General features: G+C 42.7%; 1 protein-coding gene across 5 annotated transcripts in view; it reads left to right on the top strand.

The window, feature by feature from the left end:
• The window catches only part of LOC146199289 (major facilitator superfamily domain-containing protein 12-like), a 62,038-nt gene that overhangs the window by 76 nt on the left and 47,979 nt on the right, over positions 1–13,983 (top strand). For 2 of the 5 annotated variants that reach the window (XM_084594760.1, XM_084594751.1), the window contains exons 1-2: positions 1,192–1,407; positions 2,171–2,331. The gene's annotated coding sequence lies outside the window, so the exon portion shown is untranslated. The other 3 variants (XM_084594753.1, XM_084594752.1, XM_084594756.1) reach the window with 3 other exon arrangements.

The raw sequence follows: 13,983 nt of genomic DNA, 5'->3' as shown, positions 1-13,983 counted from the left end.
ACAAAGACGAAGCCGGCTGCGAGTAAAATACTTTGTAGTGTTATGTATTCAGTAAATCTGCGGCTCGTGTCCATTCAGAGCAACCGTGAGAAATGTGGGACAGCTTCCTTTTTCACTTCTATCAAAGCGCACTCGATTGCTGGTCATATTATGCCTTGCAGGGAGTGAACGTGGTAAACAATTGCGCCACCCTTGCACACATGCTTGCAGATGCAAAATATTTGGCGCTTTTTGGGGAGCTTCGAGCTCCCCACCTGGCTTCTACTTCGCCAGACGCGCTGGTCTTTGTCGGCATGGAGGTGAACGCTTTATTTTGAAACACTGTCACGCGACGCCGCATCCGCAGAATGCTTACAAAATTTGGCACGCTTCAACGCTCGCCTGCTGGGAAACGCAGAGCGCGCTGTGCATATGCTGACTGGAAGGAACCGATATCCTAATTTCGATATGCAGCCAGCTGTGCGGAATCTCCGTACTAGCCTGTTTTTGCGTGGACGAGCTGGGAGCTAGCCTGCGCGTCGCTTGCGGACTTCAAAATCAGTCAAAACAGTTGAACCGTTGAACGCTATACCAAACCATACTTCTTTTTTTTTTTTTTTTTGAGAAACAAAAAGATTTTCTGGCGCTCATAATATCCAAAAGTGATTTTCGATTTCAGTAAAGGAGTACTGACGTTTTCTTTATCGTTTGTGCAAACAGATCATTTCTACATTTTCCTTCATTATATTTTTTCTAAACATTTGTGCCCAATTAACTTCTTGAAATAGATTTAATGAAACTGATATAATGAAAAAATCTTGTATGATGCCGAAGCATACGGATCACCGCCAAGCCACTGCCGCACAAGTACTGTAGCACAAAGGTGTGGTGATTCATTCTCGCGTGATGTGTTTCGCTGTAGTGTCAGTTGATTGATCGTCGGGGGACTACCGTCAGAGTCTCTACATGTTGGAAGCCGAACATGTTTGAACTTGAACCTGTGCTAAGCGCTGAATTATTAACCACGGGACCATTAACCATTAGGTCACACTGGTCAAAGAACGCCTGAGGTGTTCTTGAAACCGAAACCAGACGTAAAGCTCGTGCAGGTGTAGCGCTTTGGGCGGCGCGAAACGTCACCCAGCGCAATTACGCACGAACATTTCCGCCCCTTTCTTTGATATCGTCTGCTATGCCTTTGAATGAGTAAGTTCTTCAGACCCGGAGGGGTTGCGAATCACCAATATTGTTTCATGAAGTGCTTTGCCAGTATAGCAACAGACTGTACAGTCGCGATTTCGGAGCTAGCTTGTCGCTCAAGGAAGGTGTCATCTTTTGTGATGCCACTTCATCTTGACACCTTGAAGCCTAAGGCGCTCTGCCTGCAGTACCTTGCTCGGCGTGGCACGGAGCCTTGCAAGCACACGTGTATGTCCTTGTGGGCGCTTGTAACCATTTTGACTGTGCGTGTCAGTTTTTTTAACTTACAGACGAATGTAATCGCACACACCTGTGTTTTGCAGCTTATGGCAGAAATCATTTTCGATTGTGGTGGTAAACTACAACGTGAATATGATCGAGTTGGATTGGTTGGATCGCTTGTGCATAATCTTGTTGCGGCTTCTTTGCAGGCTGCGAAGGCTATTTCAGTGCTGTTAGCTGTGCCGCTCGTTACAAGGTTTGCATTTTCTTAGATTTGTGTGTGCTGTTACCGTACGTCCGTGTTGTGTTCGAAGTTCGCGTTGCCAATGCGTTGTCCGTTGATCGTTTCGTATGCTATTTGTAGTCTTGTAAAAAAGTGATCGCAGTGATTTTGCATCATCCAGGGTGATGCGAAATGCTTTGCCGTCCACTGTCGTTTTAGCCACCGTTTAAATTGCATGATGCGGCTTATACATATCATTTTGTCATTATCACACGGCTTTTAGCCGCGAGAAAATGTGACTCTGCTGGAGCTATTGCGCCAATTGCGCGACGGCAAAAGCATCTTCGCGTGCGGCTTTCATATCAGTTTTGTTCGCTTCTGGTATGCTACGTGCCGATCCTCCAGGAAACATGTGCACTAGTGTCACGCGCGCGCTACTGATCGCCAGCGCGGCCCGAGATAAGACATCTGCGCCCACCCACGTCTGCTGCGCCTTTGTCTTTCAGCTGAGATACGATTTTCATCGGCAGCCTTGTCTCGCCGCAGGATGCCTGCGTCCGAGATAGCGATTGGAGATTGGCCGACACCTCACCGGTCTACTGCTGAGTAGAGCGCTGGTCAAGGCACATGGGCTATTTTCATTGGTGCGGTACGGTGCGGTGCCTGTACTGAGGCTGTCCACTTACGGTTGCAATTACCTGGTTTTGGTGAGTGCGTTCAATTTCACAATGCATGCTAGGTTTTTATTTGGTAGGAATGAAAAATGTGTATGCTTGGTGTTGACCATGATCTTTCAGAACTGCATGCACATGTGAAGGGCAAACAGACCTTGCATACTGGTTTGATGACTTGACCACATGCAATCACAGTTTATTGACCCCATGTAATCAAGAAACTAGCGCTCACAGCCTCTATGATCTATCATAAGATTTGCTTGCAGAGAAGTGGAAGCTACAAGTGCTACACAATGGGTTCTATAAGCATACTGTTTATCATGTGCAGGTAAGCAAACCTCGCAGTTTGGGAAGCTGTTCCCATGTGCTTGTAGCTTTCTATTTTATTGTGAACAAGATGAGGATCTGATACTCTGTACTTGGTGGTGCTGGCGGGGAGGCAGGTTAAGGCATGATTACCATGTAAAACGTGATAAAAATGTTTGTATGATGCATTATATTGTCACATTACTCGAGTAGATTACAGAAGTACTGAGGATGTTTCTACGGTGTCTAGCAGTTTGTTTTTCATTAACATATCTGAACCCTGCGTGTGGCCCAAATTTCAGCAGCTTAGTCTATTACGCACGATTGCAGCCGGTAGGTATTAAATCACTCATTCTTTATTTTATTTACTTTTCACATACAAGCTCGCAGGCTTCACATGCATTCTGATGCCCCTTTAAGCCAGAGCTAATGTGTAGCTTGCCCAGGTGCAGCAGAGGTCATTGTGTGAAACGGTGCTCTAAATCTGCTGGCAGCTCGCCAATGCTAGCCAAAACTTGGATCCTTGCATTCACCTATGCTTAAGTATGAAGGGATCAGTTGGTAGCCCAAGCCTGTGCAACTTTGCTTGTGGTTGCAAGCTCCACCTGATAACACAGTGCATAGAGAAGCGCAGCAACAAACTGTACTGTGCAGTCCACCCACAAATGGTCGCTTTACCCTGCCCCTACTACTCCTACCCACACTCATGATGTTTAGGCCGCCCTTTTGAAATAGATTCATTCATTCATTACCTACCTCCAGGTCAATAGCATTCAGCGTTTACCTGCAAACTATCAGTGCAGAGAATAGATTCCAGCAAATTTGACCCCGAAAAAGACACACCTTAAGAAATATGTTTTTGGTATCCCTGTTACTGGAGTACAGTCAAGTTGACTGTAAAGTGTTTTCATTCACCTCCACTTCAAACATCCAGCTTCAGTAAAAGTAGACGTTTTGACACTACAAAGGCATTCCTGGTAGCTCTTGTAAACTCTCATGTGGTTTAACCTGTCTTATAACATTCCTACCTCTTCAACAAATGTCATTCTTAAATAGGGAAGATGTTTATGTTAAATCTAGTGTGCACAATCCAGAGTGTTGTGTTAGGTGCGTGGTTTAAACTTACTGCGCGGCACCTGAACGAAACTATTCATGCCAGGTATTTAATTTCTGTTGACTGCTTATTCTATACGTTTTTAAGCGGCACAAACTTTCTCTTGTTTTGGTCGTGTCGAGTGCCAGCAGCAATAAGAAAGTCCTTAGTCTGTCTTGAAAACCCACTTACAGGCAAAGGTAAAAAAAGAACTGCATGCGTTAAATTTGAATGAAGAGAAAGCTACTGTTTCTTCGAAAGAGTTTCTCAAGCTGCCATTTCAATAAAATTTTCTGTTGGGCCTAGTTGGTTCATGATTTTCTACGGAACTGAAGAGTGCAAACAGTAGACAATCCACAAAGAAGACAAGGACACTAGCGCCTGTCCTTGTCTTCTCTGTGGATTGTTTGCACTCTTCAGTTCCATAGAAAGCTGCCGTTTGTTGCTGATAAGTATTCTGGGGGGGCTGAGCGTAAGTAGTCACCAAAGTATATGTGATGCCCGTTGCATACATTGTACTGTTCTCATCTCACGTGATGGGAACACAGGGTGATGAGGAGGCAGAATAGGGGCAAAACTTAATCTTAAGTCCTAGCCTAACAATCTTAACTCTGCTTTCTTTGCTGTCAATCACCTTCAACCTTAGGAGAAGTGAAAGAGGGGTCCCAACCTCCTATAATTCAGCTTAGAATTTGCAGTTTTTGGGGTTAGCTGTGTTGAGGTGCTTTATGTAGTACTGCCACATCATATGGACGCAGTGTAGATTGAAGGAGTCTTAAAGTATGCTCTGCTTAGACCAGCCAATTGGGCGCTTCATCCCTCAGTCTAAGGATGACTGGGCATGTATTCTAGTAGACTGACAGGTCATAGTGCTGAACCACGCATTTCTTCTCTTGGATATATACGGAAGTTGCGCCTTTTCTCGTAGAAACAGGTGGTGCCCTTGCTGCCTCTGTGGCTGGTAATTGGGGGAGTGTGATAGTGCCTTTTGCATACTATCTGCACATCACAAATGTGGTGCAAGCTACAGTGCAGGCATTGAGAATATTTATCATGAGCATCATGGTCAGCAAATACGTATATGTCATCTGCTAAGTGCCAAAGCATCAGGGACAGTGTTTTAAAAAGTATGCTGATATATACAGAGAATTTACTGGTATGTTTGGCAACTTTGTGTGAGGAACCTGAGCATTTATTTTACCACAAGTGAGGTGCCTTACATCAGGAGCTGTTTTTGAAAGAGGCCATGCACCATTGACATGTGTGGTCTGTGACACAAGCTTGTGGCTAATGAGGCAAGTGGTGCTGCCTGCTATATAAATTTATGCAGAGCTTTTTAATATTACCAGTTCCGAAACTTTCTATAAGGCCCATGTATCAAAAAACAGAGGTCTGAATCAGCTAAAGTTCGGGTATTTACAGATTGTGGCAGCGTCCACATTTCTTTAAATAAACTGTCCAAGTTGAAAGCTTTAAGATTATTCACAAATTCACCTACCTGGCAACAAAATGAGTTCAAAAGATGCAGTAGGAAAAAATCTATGGATATAAAGCCCAGTAGACAAGAGGTAAAGAAGGAAAGAAAAAATGCTTTTCAAAAGATAATGGTGACAATGCATTATAGCTTTAATTGGTGGCTTCTAGATAGTGCTACAATGCATCAGCATGCAAAAAGTGCTTACTAAAATTAGCCATTTTTTGAAGTACAGTTTCTAATGAAGATCTAGAAGGCAACGCCAAACCTGACATCCTAGCTTGAGATCACACCACCTGAGCGGCGGTACACACTCTGCGCACTTTGACATCTTATGACTCAATCAACGCATCTACCCCTCCTTACAAACACCTTACACTTCCAGATCCTACGCACTCCACCAAATACAGGCCTTCACTCTCTCCAACTGCCACTATCAACACCGCCTTCACCCAATACTATATGTAGATGCATGATCATGGTGCCATGACACCCATACCTTCCTTCATATCACATGGACATGCACGAATAAATCGCACCACCTCAGGCAGCCTTGGAGCAGTGAGAGATGTGGTTGATCAGCACCACCCTGGAAGAAGCTCCTCATCACTATGTTCGCAGAGTTTGCCACAGCCATTGGGGTCTTAGACAGAAGAATCTACCCGCTATCCCACCAGAGGGATGGCATGAGTGCCCCACACATACTGGAGTCTGCATACAGATTGCATAACGTGTTAATCTGCCGGCACCATTTCATGGGCAAGAAAAGGAGGTGCTGGCAGCAGCTTCTATGTAAGAGAGGGTATAGCATTGTGGAAGGCTAGTTCACAGTACGAATTGCAAAGCGCAGTACAAGAATGCATTTGTGCATTAAAATTGGCAGCACCTGTGCTGTGCTGCATTAATCGAGGCATGGACATCCTATAATATGCCATAGAGGCTACAGTTTTGGGTAGGCAGTCAAAGCAGTTGTGAAGAACAAAATTTGTGTTTATTTTATCCCCCGCTAGATTTTGTGACTTCGGAAGCAGTCATCAGCATTATTATGTCAAATATTATGTCATTTGTGTACCTGCAGGTAGCTCAAGTAATAAAATTTATCACTCTTATCTAGATGAAATTTTCTTGCTTTCAGAATTGTAAACTTGGCCCCTTTCTTTTGTGAGAATACATTTGTCATATTCAGAGTGATGAAGTAAAATCGGAATGGCTAGTTCTTACCCTGTGGGGTAGCATGTGGGCAAAATAATATACCAGAACAAATCCTGTAATTCATTGAAAGTGCTCTGTTTTTGGTTTAGACGTTAGATCAGACTGTGTGTCGGGTAAATTTCCAAGAATCTGAATTTCAGTGTATGTTCTTTGTTCCCCTAGCTTTGGACGTCCACATTCCCAAATAACTGGTTTACTTTTTACTTTGATTTTGCTCTGTTTTGCCTATATTTAAGAGGCATAGGAGTGTTACTCAGTGACCATATGCTTGTAACCAACATTTATTTATTATTATTATTATTATTACTGTTTAGTAAAGTTTATTCTGGTTCTCAGCCAGGAAAATCACCATGAACTGAGGTAAATTGAGCATTTTTTACCAAACAGGTAATTTACTTGGCAGTTTGACTTACTTTGGAACAGTCTTGCTCTGTGCTTGAAACATGAGGCTTAACTGCTGCTTTTTGCAGTCTGTTGGCCATGTCTTTATTTTATTTATTGATATTTCTGTCTTGTTTGCAAGGGTGGTCATACAAAAGAAAATTGAAAAGAACCAATGACAGGGTGCATAACTGAACATGACAGGTCACTTGCTAGTACAAAGTTGCATGTAGCTTTAATGTGACACAGGTCCGACCGTCTACCTAAATGATGTAAAGCTGCCCGTGAAACATGAACATAAATTTCTAGGCACAACTTTTGACAGAAAGCTTTCATTTCTTCCTCATGTAAACAACATGAAAAAGAAGCTTCAAAATTTCTGAATATATGAACAGTTTTTTCACATAAAGGCTGGGGTTCTGATAGAACATACCTTTTGCAAATTTATCGGTCTGTGGTGCACTCGTGTTTAGACTATGGCTGCTTAGCATATGGATCTGCAGGGCTGTCATACTTTATGCGATTGGACCCTGTACACAATTTAGGCTATCGCATTTCAATGGTGCATACAGGACATCATCCATAAACAGCTTGTGTGTAGAAACTAATGAACCATCACTTACAAGCCGAAGAAACATGCTCACATGCTCATACATTCTAAATATACGTTCATTGCCGAAGCATATCTGTTACCAAACAAGTTACAAAATGCCTATCTAGAACACTTTCCAGTAACAAACCCCAAACAATAAGACCACTAATCCTCTTTTTGAACAGAAATGCCAGGAATAAAACATGCTTGATAGACTCCCAAATATTGCCTATGCTCCATACCCACTACCCCCTTGGTACAGTTTCCCCACTGTATGCGGCTACTTCCAACCACACAAACACTTCCGATCCTCATTGAACTCGATCTGCATTGAGGTTTTTTTTAAGGAGGATTGAAGCATCCGGTGCCACACTGCTGTTTTGAATGACCATTGAGAAGTTTCCTTCTTGTGCGTTAAGTAACGTCGAGGGTGGCGACGCCCACTCTCCAGTGTGCTTGAAAACTTGAGAGCGATTGAGGAAGCAGCTTCGAGCCAAGCAGGCTCGGGCTCGATTGCACTTGAAAGTTGCCGTGTGACAAGACCTGCATTGAGTTGAATGCACATAGAATTCAACGAGGATCGAAAGTGTTCGTGTGACAGAGGTATAACACAATTTCGTAAAAAGCAAATGCCGCCTAAACACTACAAGAGCTCCTGGCCTTAGATGAAAAGTACAAAAACTACTAAGCATTTTATACAGATGCTTCTAAAACAGCTTTCTCTGTTGGTAGTGGCGTAATAGAAGACAAATGTAAAAAAAAAACTATTAGGTTATCTTGACGGGCATCAATTTTTACTGGTGAATGTTATGCTATCTTCTTAGCTGTAGAAAAAATACTAAAAACCAGCATTGAAAAGAGTATAATCTACACAAGCTGGCTTAGTGTAATCGCAGCACTACACTTCAGGAATGCAACAGAACCATTATTTGGAACTACAATACATTATCTAGGAACAGGTGAAACACAAGGACTTGAAGTGAAATTCTGCTGGGTACCAAGTCATGTAGGGATCAGCAGTAACAAATGAGCTGATGTATGTGCCACAGTCACCTAGAAGCTAAAACAGAAAATGCAAATGTACCGCATAAAGGTGTAAAAACATTTATACAAAGAAAACTGAACGAGAAATGGCAGGACTCATGGGACAAGGAAGTAAAGAACATATTGCACCTAGTGAAGCCAGTGATAGAATGAAAATCATGTAGTCACCAGGAGCGTTTTATCCAAGTTGTTTTATGTCGCCTTCATATTGGTCACACTCATTTAACCCACAATTCATTCTCGCAAAACAAAATATATGCACATGCAAACTCTGTGGAGAAGTTGTCACCACTAGCCACATCTTGATCACATGTACAAAACTTGAAGAACTAAAACAAAAGCGCTTCCCACAAGTTTGTAATGAACACACACCAACTACACTCAGGCTTACATTTAGGAGAAAAGTTACTCATTGATATTTCCCACACTCTTTCATTCCTAAAAGAAGCAAAGCTTTTTAAGCAAGCTATAGAACAACATTTTAATGCATTTTCTATAAAACAGATTTTAAACCTTGCTCTTCATGCATGATGGCCTTAGTTACCTATGTGCCATAAAAACAACACAGCACAGTATTGTTAGATAGGTTATTCCATTTTGCAGTAGTACTATCCCAGGAAAAGAGGAATATTTGAAGCAGTTTCTCTAGAAATTATCAATATGGCTGGAGAATGTCACTGTCTTAGAGCATAACTTGTGGAAAAGGATGCTCAACATTGGAACATCATAGTGTCCACTTATAAGACGAGAGAGAAATTTGAGATTTGGAAACCTTTCTTGGGTGTTCCAGCGCAAATATTTCCTAAACATTTATTGCCAGCTTTCTATCGAGGTTCACTCTTATGTCGTTGCTATGCTTAAAGAGCATTTAAAGTATGATCGAAATAAACATTGTACTGGCAAACTTTTCTGGTGAACACATATGATACCCTTCTTGTACTTGCTTAAATGTTTGTAGTTTCTTTCTGAATATAGCAACTTGTTGATTTTGTAATTATCATCAGCCTGACTACATCCACCGCTGGACAAAGGCCTTCCATAGCCTTCCATAGCCTTCCAGTTAAACCTGTCCTGTGATAGCTGCTGCCACCTCATCCCTCAAAACTCCTAATTTCATTAGGCCACCAAACTTTCTGCTGCCCTTTGCTATCTTTGTCTTCCCTTGAAATCCTGTAAGTTACCCTTAGGAGCCTTAACTTATCTTGTCTCCACAGCACATGCCCTGCCCATGCCCATCTCTTCTTGATTTTGATTAGACTGTTCCCTGCATTTATCCTCTGACTCATTCTGTTTTTAGTGCTAAAATATGGAGGCTAGCTGGTCGATCTCAGTTTCAAATGCGCTGCTTGGGGACCATGGGAGGACAGCACACAAGCACAAACTTGCAACTGTTTTATTGCATATCGATGGCACATTTTGGACAGGGAGTGAAATCACATCACAAAGATATATCCATGCATGCGCGTAATCATTTCCAGGTTGCCCATTACTTCGCATCTATGCGCCTATCATACTTATCACGGTTTCAGTGAGTGCAACTGAGGGTGAACTTCCACATACTCTTTTGTCAGCTGTAGATATCAGAAAAGCTGCCTATATTTCCATTTCAGTATTCCCCTTTTAGTGGATGAGATTGGCATGCTTCTTAAAAGCTCAGTTTCCTTGAGTTTGCCTATGAATTGCCCGAAAGCTTGATAACATTCCTTGACACTCACCCAGCAGCAACAGCGCCAGCTGCCCTCTGCTTGACAGCTGAGCTGTTTAACATCAGGTTTTTGGTCATTCTCTTTTAAGTTGTTTTGATGCAATCGCTTGTATGTGGTTGTGGCTGTCGCTGCTGTTGACTGGTTCTGAGTGTAGTAATGTCGAATGACTGTCATGCATGCAATGAGAAACTTTCTGATGACGATGTATACCTATCATGCGCCGAGTGTGATTCTATTTATCACATTTGCACATGCTCAGGTGTTGGTAAGCTAGCTACAAGAAAAAGTCTGAAATTGTCATAAAAAAAATGTGTCACTTGCAAAATGGCACAAGACCAGAGTAGTCAGGGCACATCAAAGCAGCAAGAAGCTAGCCTTGACCTGGCAAAAGAAATTGCTAACATACAGAGCAAGCTAGCTATGGTTGTAGAAATGAAGTTGAGAATAGACAACATTCATGTTATCATGACCACTGTTCATTGCATTGAAAGCCCTGTACAAGCTATGTCTAATAAATACGATGAAGTCCTTACCCGCATGGAAGCGCAAAATAGAGACTTAACTGACCTAAAAAAGTGTGTAGAAAAACTTGAGCCAAAGTTGATGAATAAGAAATAAAGAAAACTGAAGCAAGAAGTGAGGTCTTGAACAGTGCAGCAGGCGACAAAATATGGAAATACATGGATTGCCCCAGCATATCATTGAAAACATTTTGGAGAAAATTAACCTGCTCGCTGACAATCTTCAGATTGCTCGCCTTTCTGAAGCCGACATTGAGACAATTCATCGACTTATTTTAAAAAGCAATAACGACACCTCAGACAGGATTGCCTTTGTGCTAGTTCGCTTCTCGTCTCGTGCGACGAACAAGTGGTTAAGCAAAAAGGGTCAATTAAAAGAAAATGAATCCAAAATATATTTAAAGGAGAACATTTAGCGGGTACAAACATTTATCAGTTTTCCACAATGCTATGAAAGGTGGAGGTGTCACAGTGTATGTCAAGGAAACCTTGAGTTGCAGTGTTATCTCAGATTATTGCCAAGTATGTCCTCATTATGAAACTGTTATGATAAAGTGCGAAAGCATGGTATATGTAGCCATGTACCGGCCTCCTTCTGGGACATCATCTGTGTTTCTTGAATTTCTGGAAGAAGTTTCATAATCTGCACAGAGTATCATCGCTCATCAGTTGTTGGGGATTTTAATGCCAAGAACATTCTCTCCCCTAATCTACAAAGCAAAGCTAATTGATATATTTCTCTCATACGGTTATGAAAATGTTATTTATGTGCCAACAAGGGTAACAGGAACCTTGCTAGATCTCTGCTTCAGGAATTTTAACTTGGCCGATATAGAAACTAGTGTTCTGATAGCAGATGTGAGTGATCACTTACCGATATTTCTCTGTTTAACACATCTTACGCAAAGTACATTTCAAACCTCGTGCCAGCAGATTTGGGGGGGGGCTAAAAAAATTTTTTTTATCGCGAAAGCAGTACTCCGACAGCCAAAGCGAGGCCTCTTCACGGCATAGCAATGGTCTCCTCATAAAAAAATCAGCAGGCAGATACTGCAGGCATATATCGTGCTGAATGACATAATGGGTGCTTCAGATCGGTTTCCAGGTATATTGGCTTGCTGATCTGCCCATTCATGCATCAGCAGCATATTAGAAAGTGATCTGCACGTGTCTTTTAACAATGCTATCACATAGTGTCATATCTTGGGCTCGTATCACACGGAAACAGGCAGAAACTTGCTGAAGGATAAGGCAATAGCTGCATATGCACTTGCTTGGCTGTTGCCGTCTAGGAGCACACTTCCGTGCAAGGTGATGTTGAATAGTTGTATCTGTTGTGGGTGAGGCTGTGGAAAAAAATGTTCAGCTTAGTTGGCAAAGTATGTGTCCTAGTATGTCGAGTTTCACTTAGCCTTCCGTTCGAGCCCACCTTTTCAAGTTAAAGCTTCAAGCAAAACTTGGCAAAATCGATTATTGGGGACTGTAAAGTTTGGGAAGCGCTTATAGCACCATAAGAGGTCGATGTGATAGCGGTGTGCTGTGGATTCATTGCACTCGGATGGGAGTTGGTGAAGACGACAGCATGTAATGTGCAGCATGAGAGTGTGGCAGTTAAAGCATGCGGTGTGTTTGGCTGTGGCGACAAGCATGCGGTGTGTTTGGCTGTGGCGACACTGCTGTGCTCATGTGCAGTGGCCAGCAAAGCTGATCTGTTTGCACTGCCATGGGATCGGAACCCAGTCATGGCCACATTCATTGTATTTCTTTCAAGGTCAGAGGGACTGCACTAAAACAGATTTGCTTCTGATGGCCCCAGGAAAAAAACACAAACAAATTATTACATCGAAGCATTTATGCTATCTTACTGTAATATGCCAGATGCCTCTGAAAGCCTGCTACTAATATTTAAAAATATGCATTTTGAGATATGAAGACTGTTTTTACAGCCCCTGCAAAGGCATCTGTTAAAGCAGATCTTTTTGTGTACTGTGCGACACCACAGACATTGGCCACCCATGCCTAGCCATGTCTGGGGAAAAGGGGATCCTGGTGATTGAGCCAATGCCGAATGTTTGGACCTTTAAGGCCCCTCGGCGGAGGCAACACACCACTTTAGCCCACGCTTCCCATAGACGGCACCTCTGGCCTGACACGACTGGGGGAAATCGGCAGTTGCCTTTTCCTGCCCTCTCGCTGTGAAAATACTGTCCATTATCAGTGTATCCCATCTCATGACAGGATGATGATAAAACCTTGCAGATTTGTTTATGTGCACACTTTTTTTTTTTTTTTTGCGAAAGCAACGCTATGACAGCCCACGCGTAGCTGCAGTCTCCTCATAAAAAGATCAGCCTGCCATGACATTTGAATTCACGTTACCCCCATGCCACGAACAGGAGCTGCCAACTCAAGTTGCTCCTTTCATATGGGAAGGTGATATCAGAATCAGCCTGTCAGAACCGTTTGCATTCTCGTTACCCCTATGACAAGCAGGCACGTCCATACGGCTTGTTTGAAGCGAGACTTTATATGTGGGCTGTTAGCTTACGCTCTCGCGTCATACCCTTAAAGGTTGAGCTTAAGTGTCCCCAGTTATGTAGCACCTTACACTGATAGGGCGTGATGGAGGAATAATGTAGCAGGCAAAGCGCCGTTGTTGCTTTTGCAATTCAACTAGGATTAACCACAGCGAAATCACAACTAATGTTTTTCATGCTGGTCCTGGGATTGAGCCAGGGATTGCCGCCTATGTCTAGCAGGTGGTAAGGTGATAGCAGATTGATCCTTAGCGGAATGGGAACAGTGATAAGAGTGTGAATGCTGTCCCACATTGGGGGCTCGCGTGGCGGTAAAACAGTAATCATTGCAAACAGCTTTTCATGACTTTGGCATCAGCTGAATTTTGTGAAATATTCATGAAGTAGGGAGGCATAGGTTGGCAGAATCATTCATGAATTGACTCAATTGGGCTTATTCACGCTACATTCAGATCATGATCCGAGTCGAGAGTCTGGGCTCAGGCTCTGATCATGGCCTGTGCTTTTGTAACGACGATGGTTGCTGTCCTCTGGCGACAGCGGAGGGAAGGAAATATTTGTTGCCACGACAAAGGATGCTAGCTTGGCAACGTCTTTCAGCGACTAAGAAAAATCTGTGGAATGTCTTCCTGTGTACACTCCTTGGTGTATTTTGTGCATTTTGTACACAATGAATATTGCCACTGATGTACAACTTAAGGTGGATAGAGGTCTAGCCAAGCATTTCAGGGCCTTTCTATATCCCTCCTGACAACTTACAGTATTAAAAGTTGTTTGATAACAAAATAAAAATCCCATGTGTTACTTTACTGACATGAA

The sequence above is a fragment of the Amblyomma maculatum genome, chromosome 2, assembly GCF_055883805.1.
Source record: "Amblyomma maculatum isolate TAMU_Amacu chromosome 2, ASM5588380v1, whole genome shotgun sequence".
NCBI lineage: Eukaryota > Metazoa > Arthropoda > Arachnida > Ixodida > Ixodidae > Amblyomma > Amblyomma maculatum.
The sequence above is the reverse complement of the archived record's forward strand: the minus strand, read 5'-3'. Positions and strand labels throughout refer to the sequence as shown.